The sequence below is a fragment of the Taeniopygia guttata genome, chromosome 9, assembly GCF_048771995.1.
Source record: "Taeniopygia guttata chromosome 9, bTaeGut7.mat, whole genome shotgun sequence".
In the NCBI taxonomy this organism is placed as follows: Eukaryota; Metazoa; Chordata; class Aves; order Passeriformes; family Estrildidae; genus Taeniopygia; species Taeniopygia guttata.
The window spans coordinates 17,878,897-17,892,795 of record NC_133034.1 but is presented as its reverse complement, the minus strand read 5'-3'; positions in this window follow the sequence as shown (position 1 = coordinate 17,892,795).

Here is a 13,899-nt window from a genome sequence, read left to right as displayed (position 1 = left end):
AAACAACTTCAAAATGTCAGAAATACTGTTACCTGATGAGCTCTATTTTTTGTAAGGTCAAGAAAAAGTGATGGATACAGTAACAAGTATTTCTACTGTTTCCTTTTAAAATATATATGTGATGCTCAAGTTCATAAGTGAAGTGTGTGTCTTTCAGAAGCTAAAAAATAGCAGTGTAAAGCCAGAGTCCTTGGTCTGTCCCTCCTTGTTTCTCGTGAAATCGATTTTTGTTTTAAGTTCTTCTGGTGTAAATAATTTTAATGAAAAGGAGAAAATTGCTAGGTGGAGTTTATCATCTGGAATATATAGGCTTAGATGGTTTCTTGAAATACAGAAGACATGTGAGCAGAGCTCTGAATGCCCTGGAGAAATAATGCTCAACCCTTTGAAAAGAAAACAATACTAAAAAAAATAGTTGTTATCCTGCAGTAGACTGGCCTGGTGCCACTCTGTGTGAATGAAAGGGCTGGGGCTGTGGGTGCAGCCCTGGCACAGCCAGGGTGTACCTGGGTGTGTGATGGAGCTGCCCCTGTGCCTTGGACACTTTGCAGGGCCAGACCCCTTTCTCACAGCCCTTGAAGCAGAGCCAAGAGCAGCTGAGGAGCCTCATCCTCATCCTCTCCACTTCATTTTCTTGAAACTGTGGTCCCAGGAGATGGGGAAGCACATGTTTGTGGGGGGCTTGGGGGAAAAAGGGGATTTGAGCAAGGCCATGATCCATCCCACGATGGATCCATGTGATCCATGATTACACTTGCTCTGTGCTCCTCATTTCTTCCTTTTATCCACTGATAAACACATACCAGTTCGAAGGAAAAAGAGAGGAGAGGAGAAAAAACACTTGAGGTAGGGAGGGACCACCTGGGTGCCCACCCATCTCCTTCCCAGGAGAGGGCTGCATGCAGGAACACATGTCTACAGAATTTTGTGCTCTCAAAACCTCTTTGTGCCTTTGATCTTTACTGCTGGGAGATCCTCTGAGGCAGGGTTCAAAATTTAGCTTGTGTCTCTTGCTCCACTCCCCCACATCTTTATCAGGGTCCCATCGAGCATCCTCACCCTCCTGTCAGGGGCTGGTCCTGGCTCCCAGCCCTGGTCCTTCTCCCTGGACCCCTGAATTCCCCTGCCCTGATCATGTCCCTGGTCACCTCCGGGTGGTTTGGTCCCCTCAGCGCTGCCGAGGCTGTGCTGAGTCCTCCTGGCCCTGCCCGTGCCTCAGGGACCGTCCCCAGGGCATCAGGGCAGGGAGCAGGAACCCCTTTGCTGACACCAGCGGGCGTCCAGGGGGTCCGTAATGCTTTGCAGACAATTTTCTCTCTGTTATTGTTTTAAACTCCATGTTAGCCATTCCTGCTTCCCAGGTTTCCGCGTGTTTCAAATTATTTTCCCCAGAGGCATCGACAGCATTTTTCCAAATTGAATCTCATTTATTTTCTACCCAGGTTTCCAATCTCTCTGAGGCCCTTTGTATTATTTCTCAGTCCGCACTGCCGTACAATATATCCTAATTTAGTATCATCTGTGAATTATATTACCATGCCCTTTAGTTCTTCTATTTAATGAAGATATTTCCAAGAAAAAAAAATCTAAACTACATTTTATTAAAATAAGAAGGTAGAGTCTTAAAAACTCCTTTGTGGGTTTCCAGTATGAATTCTAAATCTCTTTCAAAGGAATCTTCAGTGTTTTAAAGAGAAATTAAAATCTTCCAAATACCAAAGTTCGTAGGTGTAAAAATTAATCAGTTTTTCAATTAGTTGAGACCTCTGCTCTTGTGTAGTGAGCTCTGCACAGTGCACTTTCCCTGACATAGACACCATCCATGTACTTGCAGCAGGTTTTTTTTTTTTAAACCAGCACCAAACATATGTTTCAATTCCTCAATAAATTTGTTCCCTTTCCCTTCCTGACCTTTTCAGGTTTCTCTGTGTGGCTGTTCTAGCAAACATGTACACTGTCAGGAATGGTGCTGAAGCAGCATATTTTAATGCAAACTATGCAGGCTTATTCATAGGAAGTGATTTTCAAATTCAGAATCATGAATATTTGCACTGTAAGGTTGATTCTGTTGTAGCTTTTTATTTATAAGCTAAGAAGTGCTGCCTGTTGGTGCCCGGCTGGGAGAGCACCACGCCTCTGTTGTGGGGAATGTGCCGTGCTATGGGAGCTGTGTGTCCTGTCAACACAGCTCACATTTCCCACCCTGCACAGGGAAACAGCACTGGCAGCAGGCAGTTTGCTGGAGATTCATATACTAAAATATTTGCTGCATAATTTCTAGCAATGGGCAATTTCATGAAGAGTGTGATCTGCTTGTGAAGAGAAATAAGATGTAAATTGGATTAATAAATTGTTCTTTGCAAACAGTTTGCTGGCTCCAGAGGGCTTTTCTCTTTGAGAAGTGCTGGGGTCTTTGGTTCTCTGTGGATTGAGGGCTTGACCCTGCATGCAAACCAATGCTGGGGGAGGCTTCTCCTCAAGCTTTGGCATGTCCTGGCTGTGCTGACCCATCCCACTCTGCCTCTGGCTCCTGCTCTCCGGGGGCTTTCCCCCCTCAGCTGGAGGTGACCATGCTGAGCAGGGCTACGGATGCTGCTGGAACAACTCGTGCTCTGGAGAGAGAGCACGTCCTGGAGAACGTGTGGGCTAACTGGGGTGGGTAGTGCTGTGTCTCCCCTGCCCTCGGGAGTGAGGAGGGCTGGTGTTGGCGCTTGGAAGCGTCCGCAGTGTCGGTGCACAGGCTGAGCTGCCTGCGTGTCCCTGTCCCCTTCGGGTTGTTGTTGCTTGTTTTAGTGTTAAAAAATGAGCCTTGTTCTCTGCAGGTGTAGGGACTTCCCCAGGGATGAGGAATCCCCGAGCTCCGGGGCTGTGCCACCGACATTCCTGCCACCACCGAGGGGGATGCTCCGGTTGGAGCCGCCGGCGCGCTGCCACGCAGCAGCTGTAGGAAGTTAGAGGAGCCTTGGGGATATTCTGGGAAACACTGAGGGAGATTCCCGAGGTTTCCAGAGCAGAAAACTGGCTCAGAACTGCCTGCCTCCATGCCAGACAGGGATGATGTAGAACTGGGCGCAGAGCCCTGCAGAGAAGGATGTTTGATTGACAAATCAATGGGATCCTGTAGGAGCAATGAAAAGTCAGGGACCACCAAGAGGGGTGCTGGAGGGCCTGGCCCTGTGCTTGTGGACTGCTCAGTAGGCTGCAGCTGAAATCCACATCCCGTGTATGGCACAGCAGGCTCCCTCAGGATACTGGCACGCCTCTGTGTGTAGGGCCCATGGCTGATATGGACAGGAGGTGTAGAATATCACCTGCCTGTCCCCTGGGTCAGAGAAAAGATGCTTGTTGCATTGCCTTGATGGGTTCAAAGGTAGCAAAAGTCAAATCTTGCCGTGTTCACTATCACTTGGTGGAAACTCGAGCCCTCAAGGACTTTTCCATCTCTGATTCTGACTCTTGCTTGTGGAGAGGTGAAAATACTGCTCACCCTGTGGACAGGGACATGGTGCACTCTGATTTCACCCGAGCAGATGAGAGCACAATTGCTCATCCCTCGTGCCAATCCCATGGAGCAAAAACCTTGCTAAAAGAGGGACTAAAAGCCACATGTGCAATGCTGATATTTGCACTGTGTCTTCCACATGAGCACGTATGGGTGTGGAAACCACTGGGACCAGAAATCTCCCTGGCACCTTCAGGTCTGGTGAAGCTGTGCTTCCTTCGCTCTACATGAAAGCAACCTCTTGTTTCCAAAGCCACCTTTCCTTTAAGTCCTGGTCATGATAGGAAGCTCCAGCTCCGTGGGCAGTTCTGTCTTACTCAAGCAAGTGTTTAGAGAGTGGCATGTCCTTGGGGACAGTGGTGCCTTTATCCCGGGGGACACACCCAGACCTGCGCACCCCTCCTGTGCCATAGGCCAAATACCAAGTTCTCCGACTGAGCACCCCTCCTCCCCTTTATCAATAATTTTAATCGTTTTAATAATGTCCCCTTGCACGGATAGGATTACGATTAGAAAATGTCAGAGCCTTGTTATCATCTAATTAGAGTCACATTTCAACAGAATAGAAAGGAAAATCTTCAAGCGCTGCCTTGTGCAGTGAAATGGGAAGAAAGTGATGATTTGAACCAGCTGTGGGCCGGGCCCGGCTGCAGGCCCGGCTGGGACGGGGGCACGGAGCGGGACATGGCAGCGGGCCCTGGTCAGAGCCCTCTGTGCAATCAGTGCAAACTGCTCCCAGATCACTTTCGCAAAGCGAAAAACTCCGGCACAGTCCAGTAAAAACAATCAGGCTGTCAAGTTTGCCGGCTAACAGCTGAGGGGGTCAGAGCAGCAACACAACACAAACCAAAATAAACACCACCTCACTCTGCCAAAAAGCCTTTATCACTCTTCTGGGAGAGAGGGAGGCACTTTCAGATGGCTTTAACTTTTCCCTTTTTTTGGTTGTTTGTTTTTGTATGCTTAAATGTGAGCTGAGAGTTAGGATCTCTTTCCGCCCTTCCCCTAATGCCATTATGGCAGGCCGAGGTACTCTTAGGAGAGCCTCTTTGTTTGCCTTTTGCAGGAGGAGGCTGGAAAGGCAGAGGGGAGAGTGGGTGTGCTTAACCCCTTGGAAGCTGCCTGGGGGTTTGCTTTGGCTTAGCTCATCCTTGGGCCTTTGCAGCCCAGCATCCCACATGGCTACAGTGAGGGACAGGGCTCTGCCATGGTGCTGGAGTATCCGTGTCTGTGCGGATTTGCAGTGGCAGCGTGCCTGGTGGAGGGGAGTCTCAGCTCCTGCAGGCCTAATGACCCGAGGGCTGCAGCAGCACAGAGTGACGCTGTGCAATGCTAGGGCACAAATAAGTGTTCACAAGTGCCATGGCTGCAGGAAGAGTGATGCATGCCCTGGCTCCTTGGTCCCTCCACGCAGAGCCCCTTTGGCTGCCCTCCCACTGGGACGTGCCTGTCAGTGTGCCCAGGGAGCTCATGTCTGGTAGCTGAGCAGGGAGCTGTAAAACCCAAACCTTCTGCAGCTGCTGTGAGCCTGAGCTGGGGACTGTGGTCCTGCTGTCATCCTGGTGGGACAAGCAGAACTGGCTGTGTTTGGCCAGATCACAGGGTGGGGGGAGAAAAATGGAGTATTTCTCTCAAAAGAAATACTTTTGAGGCTTGTGCCTCACCCCACTCTGTAGGGATGGAGCCATTCACAGAATTCAGGCTGGAAAAGACCTCCAAGTTCATCAAGCCAAACCAAACCCAAGGGATACACCCTTTGCAGCCACAGTACAGTGCTTTGCTCTGGGGAAGCAGCCATGGTTCCCCCATGGGTTTAGCAACATGAATGCCTCTCAGAGTCTGGTCTTAACCACCCTCCTTAGTGTCAAAAGGGTCTTCCCCCTGTGATTCCTGCCTTTGGAAGCCTGCCAAAGGAGCAGGAGGACTGTGGCCACCTGCTGTTGTGGTGCTTGCCTGGGGCTGGCCCACCTTACACCAGCATTTCGTGCTATGAACACCTGCTGTGCAGAGGGGGCTGGACCCCAGCACTGACCAGCCCCACATAATAAATAACCACAGTAAAAAAATAGCACTTTACATCCTCAGGATGCTGTAAAACCCCGAAAGCTTAATCACAAGCCGCTCTCTTGATGTTTAGAGTGAGCTGATATTTTTGGTCTCGGAGGAGAATGTATTTTCTGGTGCCAAGAGCTACAGTGGGCTGTGTCAGCAGCTCTGCTGGGAGCAGGACAGGGCCACAGCAGAGGCAATTAAAGCTCAGGTGCTACACCAGCACATCAGAGTGACCCAGCCCATGGCAGGGACTGGTTCTGAGCCAGCAGCCAGCACCGAGCCCTGCCTCCCCCCTGCCACTGCTCTGCAGCCAAATACAGAACTCCTGACATTTTGGGGTTTGCTATATTTAAACGGGAGGACAGTTTAGCCCTGGCCAGGAACCCACCTCTGACAGTGATGGCTATTGAGAGTGGCACTGGGCTGCCCCCGCCGTGCCGGGGGCCAGCAGTGCCATTTCTGCCAGGCAGAGCTCCCCCTTCCCAATTAGGGGTGCTGCTAATTTTAAACGAGCTGCTGCCACCAAGTAGGAGCACTTAAAATATCATCCAGCCAAAGTGCCTGTGGTGAGAGCCGAGGGTTGAGTGTGAAGTGGAAGCTCTGGTCCCTGATATTTCAGGGCAGGGAGAGCTGTATCCCTCTGCCTGCTGGAATGGGCAGGTTTGGGAAAGGAGGATTTTCTTTGGATCTATGTTTTCCAGAACCTGAGGAGGGAGAGGGAGGTTTCTTTAATCAAAGTGAAAACTAGCTCTGATTTCATTTTAAAACTTGCAAAAACATTTAATTTGACCTGATGCAAAGTGTTGCATTTCATTTTGCATTTTAATTAATTTTGTGATCTTCTAATTAGACTAATTTCAAAGGAAAAAAGTGTTTCTCTCAAAACTAGAAGTCAGAAGATTTTGAAGATCATTTTTGGCTCTGAAATGCTGCTTTTAAACGTCAGAGACTCTTTCTAGAAACCCAGGTTAATTCCTGCCTTTAAAGAGTTTACAAATGTTGTGGGAGTTAAACCTAAGGAGTGCTTTTAAAAAGGACCCTTGTTCCTCAGAAAGTGAGCACTGCTGCCTGTGATCCTGGGATGAAAGGGGAGAGAGTCTCTTTTCAGACCTTTCCTGCTTCTGCAAAAAATTCAGGGCGCTTGTGGGTTTAGAGGGAGCTGGAGCCCATCACTGGCCAAGGGCCTCATGACTTTAGGAAACCCCAGCAATGGCAAAATCTCACCCTGCCTGAGTCACTGCTCATAAAGGAACACAACAGAGGACCCCGGATGGAGCCTCGTGGGATATTTCCCTCTGAAGAGGCTTTTGTTGTTTAGCTGCTGCAGTGGGCAGTTTGGGGATGAGTCCACTTGGAGAGCCTTTGGCTCAGTAGCCAGAGTGCTGAGCCTCCACCAGCTCCAGCATCAACCCCTGCTGGCACTGTGAGTATCCAAGGTCATCTGACATTGCTCAGATCTTAGTTTTGCTTTAATGCATCACTTATTCCACTCAATTAACAAAATAGAGTCACAGATTTTAAAATACATACATGTTTATGAAGTATTATAGCCAGTAAATCCCACTCTGAGGTCCCATGGGTTTCTTTGAGCCATATGGGCATACCTAAGCTCAATGCATTCCTAGAGGAAAAAAATATTTCTTTAGAAAAAAATGTTTAAACCATCAATGGATGGCTGGAGCTGCAGCATGGGCTCAGGGGAGAGATGCTCAGCTGCTGCTCTGCACCAGCCCTCATCACACCAGAGTTACCAGCACCTGTATGAAGGAGACTTGCAGACCACACTGAGCCTTAAATGAGGAACTGGCTTGTCTGCTAACCATCATCAGGGCTTGGGCACAGCAGGGCTTCTCCAAAAGAGTCCTCTGCCCTGTAGAGATAAGTATGTGTCACCTGGAATATTGTTCCCTGCTCAGTGCTCCACCAAGGCAGCTCCAGCCTCCTCCAGGTGCTCCTTAACTTGTGCTGGGTCTCATCTCCTCAAGCCCCAGGGACCAGTGGCATCCCCCAGCCTGATGGTGATGCAGGAGAACAGGCTGGCAGAGGTGCAGCCAGATACAACCTCCAGCTCCACCATAGCCACAACTCCCACCCAAAAACCTGCAGGTGTGGGACAAAGGCGCCATCCTAGGGCAGGAAGACCCCTGGCTGTTGCTGATACTTCCCATAAGATGAAGGGAAGCTTTGGGAAACTAAAAATCCTTTGGAAATTTGGCAACACCCTCAGCCCTGGTGGAAGTTGTCACAGGGCTGTTCCTTTTCCTAGAGCCCTGTTGGTGTTTCCTTTCTATTAACTTCAGTTTATAATTGGATTGTGGGTGTCCATCCAACTTTGTCCATTTCAGACACTTGGGAAGCAGACAATGGAGGAGCTGCCTGCTGTTGTACATCACTTTTTGTACATGATATTGAAAGGACAATGGGTACTGGATACCTCAACTGCTTTTGGTAAGTTTAGACTGCATTTTGGAAAGTGTTAGGGCTGCATTAGCTGGAGGTAATTTTATGCAGCATGACAGGGGCACTCGAATAAACTCTGACCCTTGGTGGGCACAGAGCAGGTCTTTGCTGAGCCCTTGTGTGTGCCCTTGGATTGACTCCATTGGTGGGAATGTGTTTCCCTGTACCACTGACCTGCTCCAAGCTACCCCCAGAGCCTTTTCTCCATGTTAATATTCCTGGGTGTATTTTCTCTGCTCGGTGATTGGAAGTCAGCACTCTGAGGCTGCAGAACAAAACACTTTCCTTGAGGATGGCATTTGCATTTGAAAGGCGTGATGGCTGTTCCAGGGACTTCACTACTTCACTAACTTCTTCTGTACAGTCTGGCTCCGTTCTCACAGTGCTTAATTTGGGGCTCCATGCTCTGATCCCAGCGACCTGCATCTGGCTCGAAGCCAGCCTTAATTGCCCTGTCTCGGGGTGGTTAGGAGAGCCATCCAGCTCCAGCACAAATTACAGTGCTCTGAGGACAGCTGCAATTTCTGTCCTGCTGCCCCTAGTTCCTGGGAACTCTCCTGGCAATCAGCAAATGATGTGACTCACGTTCAAAGAAGCCAGATCCACTCCAGCCTAGCATGATATTTTGATTAGTAAGAGGCTGGCATAAGAGCTGAGTGGTTCCCCTGTGTGTGACAGGCTGTGACCTTTATTCCCACACTGCAACAGGCTCCTGCTCACTGCTGTAGCTTTGGGGAGTGAGTAAGGGCCAAGTTGAGGTGCACACTTGCACCTCACCTTCCCTGCGATGGGATGAGGAGCTCTGCTGGCCAGCCACGCCACAGGACACTCACAACCCTGCTCTCCCTGCAGGACTGAGCTTGGTCCCCCTGGGGCAGGTTTGGTGATGCAAGCAGAACTTTGGTGGCAAAGCTGTGCAACCCAGCCCTGCCTAGACCTTCTTTTCTGTGCACAAAAATTCTGCAGCTGAAGTCAGGCTTTGCCCAGAAACCCAGGCAGTTTGCAGGAGAGTGACTTAGGTCCCCAGATATGTAGTTGAGATGGGAAATTGCAAATGCTCATACCTATAAATGTGTGTGCAAGCTGGGACGTGCTCAGAAATGCTCACTTTTATCAGCTCTACCTACTTCTGGAGATGCCTGGTTAATTTATCAACTGAGAAGCTCCATCTTGCTAAAAGTCTCATTTCCATATTCTTTCCAGATGGTCAAGATGCCACAGAGACAGTTTCTAAGTAAATAACTTGCTTTTTCATGCAACCCACTGCCAGCCTCCCAAGAAGCTGCCCCAGATGGCTGGAGCATCTGAGATGGTACCTGGCTTGTGAAAGAAAGTGCCGAGTCGCATGAATAATAGACACGGGTGGCTGTGGCTTTGTCCAGCAAATTCTCTGTTTGCAGCCCCGGATCAGGGATGGAGAGCTGCTGGGAAGTCACAATGCCCTGTCCTGTGTGGGTCCAGCACAGCTGGGCAGTGCCTTGGTGGCACTGGGGATGGGGCCGGGCTGGGGTGGCAGTGCCAGCAATGCCGAGCTCCCGCTCCTTACGGCTTCTCCTTGCACCGCTGTCTGATCGCACCGTAAAACCGAAAGGTTAAAAGCGTTTAATTATGCTGATGCTTTCCCAGAGGATTAAACAAGAGGATAAATAGACTACAGCGTGTTATTTTGGATTTGATTTTGTTTTTTAAACAAGGGGAGGGAGGGGGGAGGCTGCGGCTCCTTGGCAGCTGTCACGCGTTCTGCTTTTGATGGTGTCAGTTGTGTCGGTGAGGAGGTGTTTCTCTTGCCACTGTCAGCATTTTCCGGGGGAGGCTGAATTCATTGATACAGTCTGTTTGCTGTCCACATATTCACAGTTCATGTGCTACATTTTACATAAAGTAAACTTAGCGAGGGGAAAACCTATTCTGCAATTCTTCAAAGCTAATGCACACTAAATATATTCTGACACTGACAGGTATTTCTTATTAAATAGCTCTGAACTGCAGTACCAGGTTTTGCTTAAGTGGCATTATTCTCCCTGAGCAAAGACAGTTCATTTATTAGTCATTCTGAAAACCAAATAACAAATATTATTCTCTAAGCAAACTAAACAAACCATTTAAAAGGGGCCCGTCTGAAATGATTAAAGTACAGTGTCTGAAAAGCAGCTGACATTTTAGTGCCAAAATACCATATGGAGGCTCAAGTGCTTTATTAACATCCTTTGACCTAAGCTGCAAAATCTCCCAACACCTTTGAGCGTGGCGGAGCTGCCTTCCTGCGTGCAAGGGAGAGCGCGGAGGCAAATCTTCCTGCCAGTTCTTCAGATGTCATTTTGGCACATGGAAAAGCGAGGTGCAATAATTGAGGGGCTGGATGCGAGCAGGTCTTTTTTGATTTCTGCCAGAGATACAGCGTAAAATAATTCAACAAAGTGAAAGCACAGGCTTTTCACTTATGCCATAAAAAATAAATATATAGTGTTTTTCTTTTTTCTTACAGCTCTCTCTTTTTTTCCTAACTAAATATTTCCTTTCTTCTAAGCATCAGACATTATTTCTAGCTTTCAGGCATGCAAAGTAAAAGAGCACGTGCACTGATATGTATTTATTTATGGTCTACATGGAGCTGCCTTTGTGTATCCCCAGCTCTGCTCTGAAGATTTCCTTCACAAGCAGGAAAACAATTTTGTGCTGCAGGTCAGACAGAATAACTGATACCACTGTTTACAGATCTGCGCTCACTGGAGAAGCTTATTAAGCCACAGTTGGGTAAGGAAAAGCCTGTTCATCCACACTGGGATGATAAAGCTGTGGGTAAGGGCTTACGTGGCTGCTGTGCCTGGTGCTGGTGGGAAGGGCCCCGTGAGCACCAGGGAGTCGCTGGATGCCAGGAGATGCTCACCAAAGGAGCTGCTTGGACAACCTGTTGTAACATCACTCAATCAATTGTTCCCAGCCTGTTCCATCTGTAAAATGCTTGGGATCTGACCTACTTTTTTTATTTTTTAAACAAATGTTTTCATTATTAATAAGAGTTTATCAGATAGTGAGAGGAAATAAGTTTTAGCCTGAGGTCTGCTCACAAAACATCTCCTGTGAGCACATCCTTGCTGGCTGTGAAGCTGGGCAGCTTGACTTGGCAAGGATCAAAATAATATAAAATTTAGGCAAAGAGTTTAATAAAAAACCTGCAGATACTGAGCTGATGTATGTTATTAACTTGCTTCTCTGGGATTAGGTAGGTCTGGGTAAATGAGGAGATATTGGTCCAGGTTTGCTTTCTGCCGGTGTTGTCCTAGTGACAGGGGATTACTTGCCGCTGGGGATTAGCCTGGTGACATGACATCGCCGGGGTAACGATGTACATGCTGATGTCACTGAAGGCATTTGGTCAGGTCCAGAGTTTCGGGCATGAGCTGATGGTTCTTCCCCCCATTAGCATCCCGGGAGCGCCCAGCCGAGCGGCACATCCCCAGCACTCTGCTGTGCCCATCGGTCCTCTCCTCTCCCTGGCAGGGGCTGTGTGATCCCAGCAGTCACTCTCTCTTCCTGACAGGAGTGCACAAACAGCATTTTCATAGCTGGCACCAGCAGGAGCTGTACAATAGTGGGAGCATTCGAAGTTCCTCTGTGGACACATGATATGGTTCAATAGGATGCTTTAAATAGCTCCTCTTTGGAGAGAGAGAGTGGGTCAGAGAGGCACAATGGCCGTGTAGCCATCGCCGAGTAATGATACGAGCAGCAGATGTGGTTTGTGCTTTCAAAGGCGCTTCTGCCGGCAGCCTGCGTTAGGGAAAATGAAAGCCGGGCTGTTCCTGCAGCTCATTGAGGGGTGGGGGGTGCAGAGCATCCACATGACACAGGGAATGATTGGGATCTGGGGAAAACAGCAGAATGAGCGCTGGAGAGCAGCCTGTGCCCTGGTGGTGCTGCTGCCTGCCCGCAGTGCTGCAGGTTGCTGTGCTGGGCTCCCTTCCCGCACGGTGCCAGGCTCCCAGGCCGCTCTCTCGTCCCGCAGCCGCGCGGTGGCTGCAGGTGAAGCCATGGCCCGCGCTGGCGCCCGCAGCTGCAGCTCCTGCCAGTGCTGTGAGGGAACAACTGCGTTAATCTGACATCCAGAGCAAATGTTGCTAATGAGGAGCCCAGGCTTTGGTAACCATGGCAATTCATGTTCCTGAAAATGCGAAACAAAGTCAGAGAAGGGGCCAATCCTGCTCCCCTCTCCGCTCCAGCACACTTTGCTTGCCAAGGATCGCCAGAGGAACACAGCGTCCAGCAGCAGCGAGGAGTGAGGAAAGCTGGAGAGCAGGAGCAGCCTGGGGGCCTCATCCACCCCTCACAGGAGGAGCTTACCTTGCTCTCAAAATATTGCCTTCCCACTGCCCACTCGAGGCCAGGCTGAGCCCCATCAGCCTGGCACAGGGCAGAGGCTTTGGCTGGTGCCAGGACTGCTTTAGCCATGACCCCCGGCTGGGAAAGGCAGCAGCAGTGCCAGCACGTGCTGCATGGTCACCTCTGCCAAGTGGCAATTCACTGTCTGCTCCTCACACTGTGTCTCTAGGGCCAGCTGAGTTCCCTATAAATTTTTATAGAAAATATAAAATGACATCTGGAAGCCTATGGCAGGCAGATAGGTTCTCATTCTTTCTCTAAGCAGGGAAGAGCATTGCCCTTTCTTAATTTTTCACAAATCTTGTTGTCGAGCTCAGTGGAGAAAAAAAAACTGGTAATTGGGTAATCCTGTCTGCTGTTCCAGCTGCAGAGCCATCACCAGCTCCACACATTTTTGGAGAATAAACACAAATTTCAGCCTGTGCAGTGGCCACAAAGCCGTTTGCAGATACAGGAGCTAAATTGCAATGCACTGAGCCTAAAGCAAAGCCAGAGTTAAGACCAAAAATATAATTTCCCAGGACAAAGCCAGTCTCAGTTCAATGAGCAGATGCACCCAGGGTCATCCCTGGGTGTCAGGACATCCCACACAGGTACTCTCAGAGGAACCCTAAATCCAGGCTTCGCCCATTCCCCCTGGGCAGCCAGGGATTGCTGCGCTGCTGGGAGAGGAGGAGCAGGCAGAGAGGAGCGTTCCGGTTGATGAGGCCTTAGGGAAATCCACTGGTAAGCGAAAATCTCTAAAGCAAGGAGGGGTTTTGCCTTAATTAAACTGCAGTGGGGCCACTGGTGCAGAAACCTGACAAAGCCTGGGGGATTATTTCAGCTCAGGAATGCGGGAGGTGTCACAGAATGCTTGGGTTGGTGGGAGACAGCGCTTGGGTTGGTGAGTGCTGGTGCCAGTGGTGGGGAGCACATGTGCTGCTGGGGAGTGGGGACACCCCAGAGAGGGAACAGGGCTGTCAGACACGGCAGGAAAATAAAAAAAAATCCTGGCAAATAGCAAAAAAGTTAGTAAAGCAACAAAAGCGACGACCCATGCAGGTTTGTAACCGGAGTAAAGCTTAGGAAGAAGATGGATTAGGAGTCAAAAACCCCAAAACCCCAAGGCTAAGGGGCAGCCAAGGTTTCCAGTGCTGCACAGGATGAGGCACAGCTGCTGGCTCTCCTGCTGTGGCCCTCGTGCCTTCCTCAGGAGCTGTCTCAAAGGCACCAGGAGCAGGGAGGGGTTTGTATGATGCCTGCAGAGATGTGCCCCTGCTGCCTGCAGGGCCAAGGTCTCCCTCCCCAAAGGATGGCCCTTGCTCTCTCAGGTTTTTCCCTGCTTGCCCCGTCTCCCTGCCAGCAGCATTCCCTGCTTTCTCTGCCCTCTACCCTTTCCAGGATCAGGCACATGTTTCCCCATCTTTTCTGCCCCTCTAATCTCACTCATGTTTATAGGCTTCAGGAGGCCAATTCTGGTGGAACAGCTTAGTTTTTTAAAATATTCTTCTTTTTGATTAAGT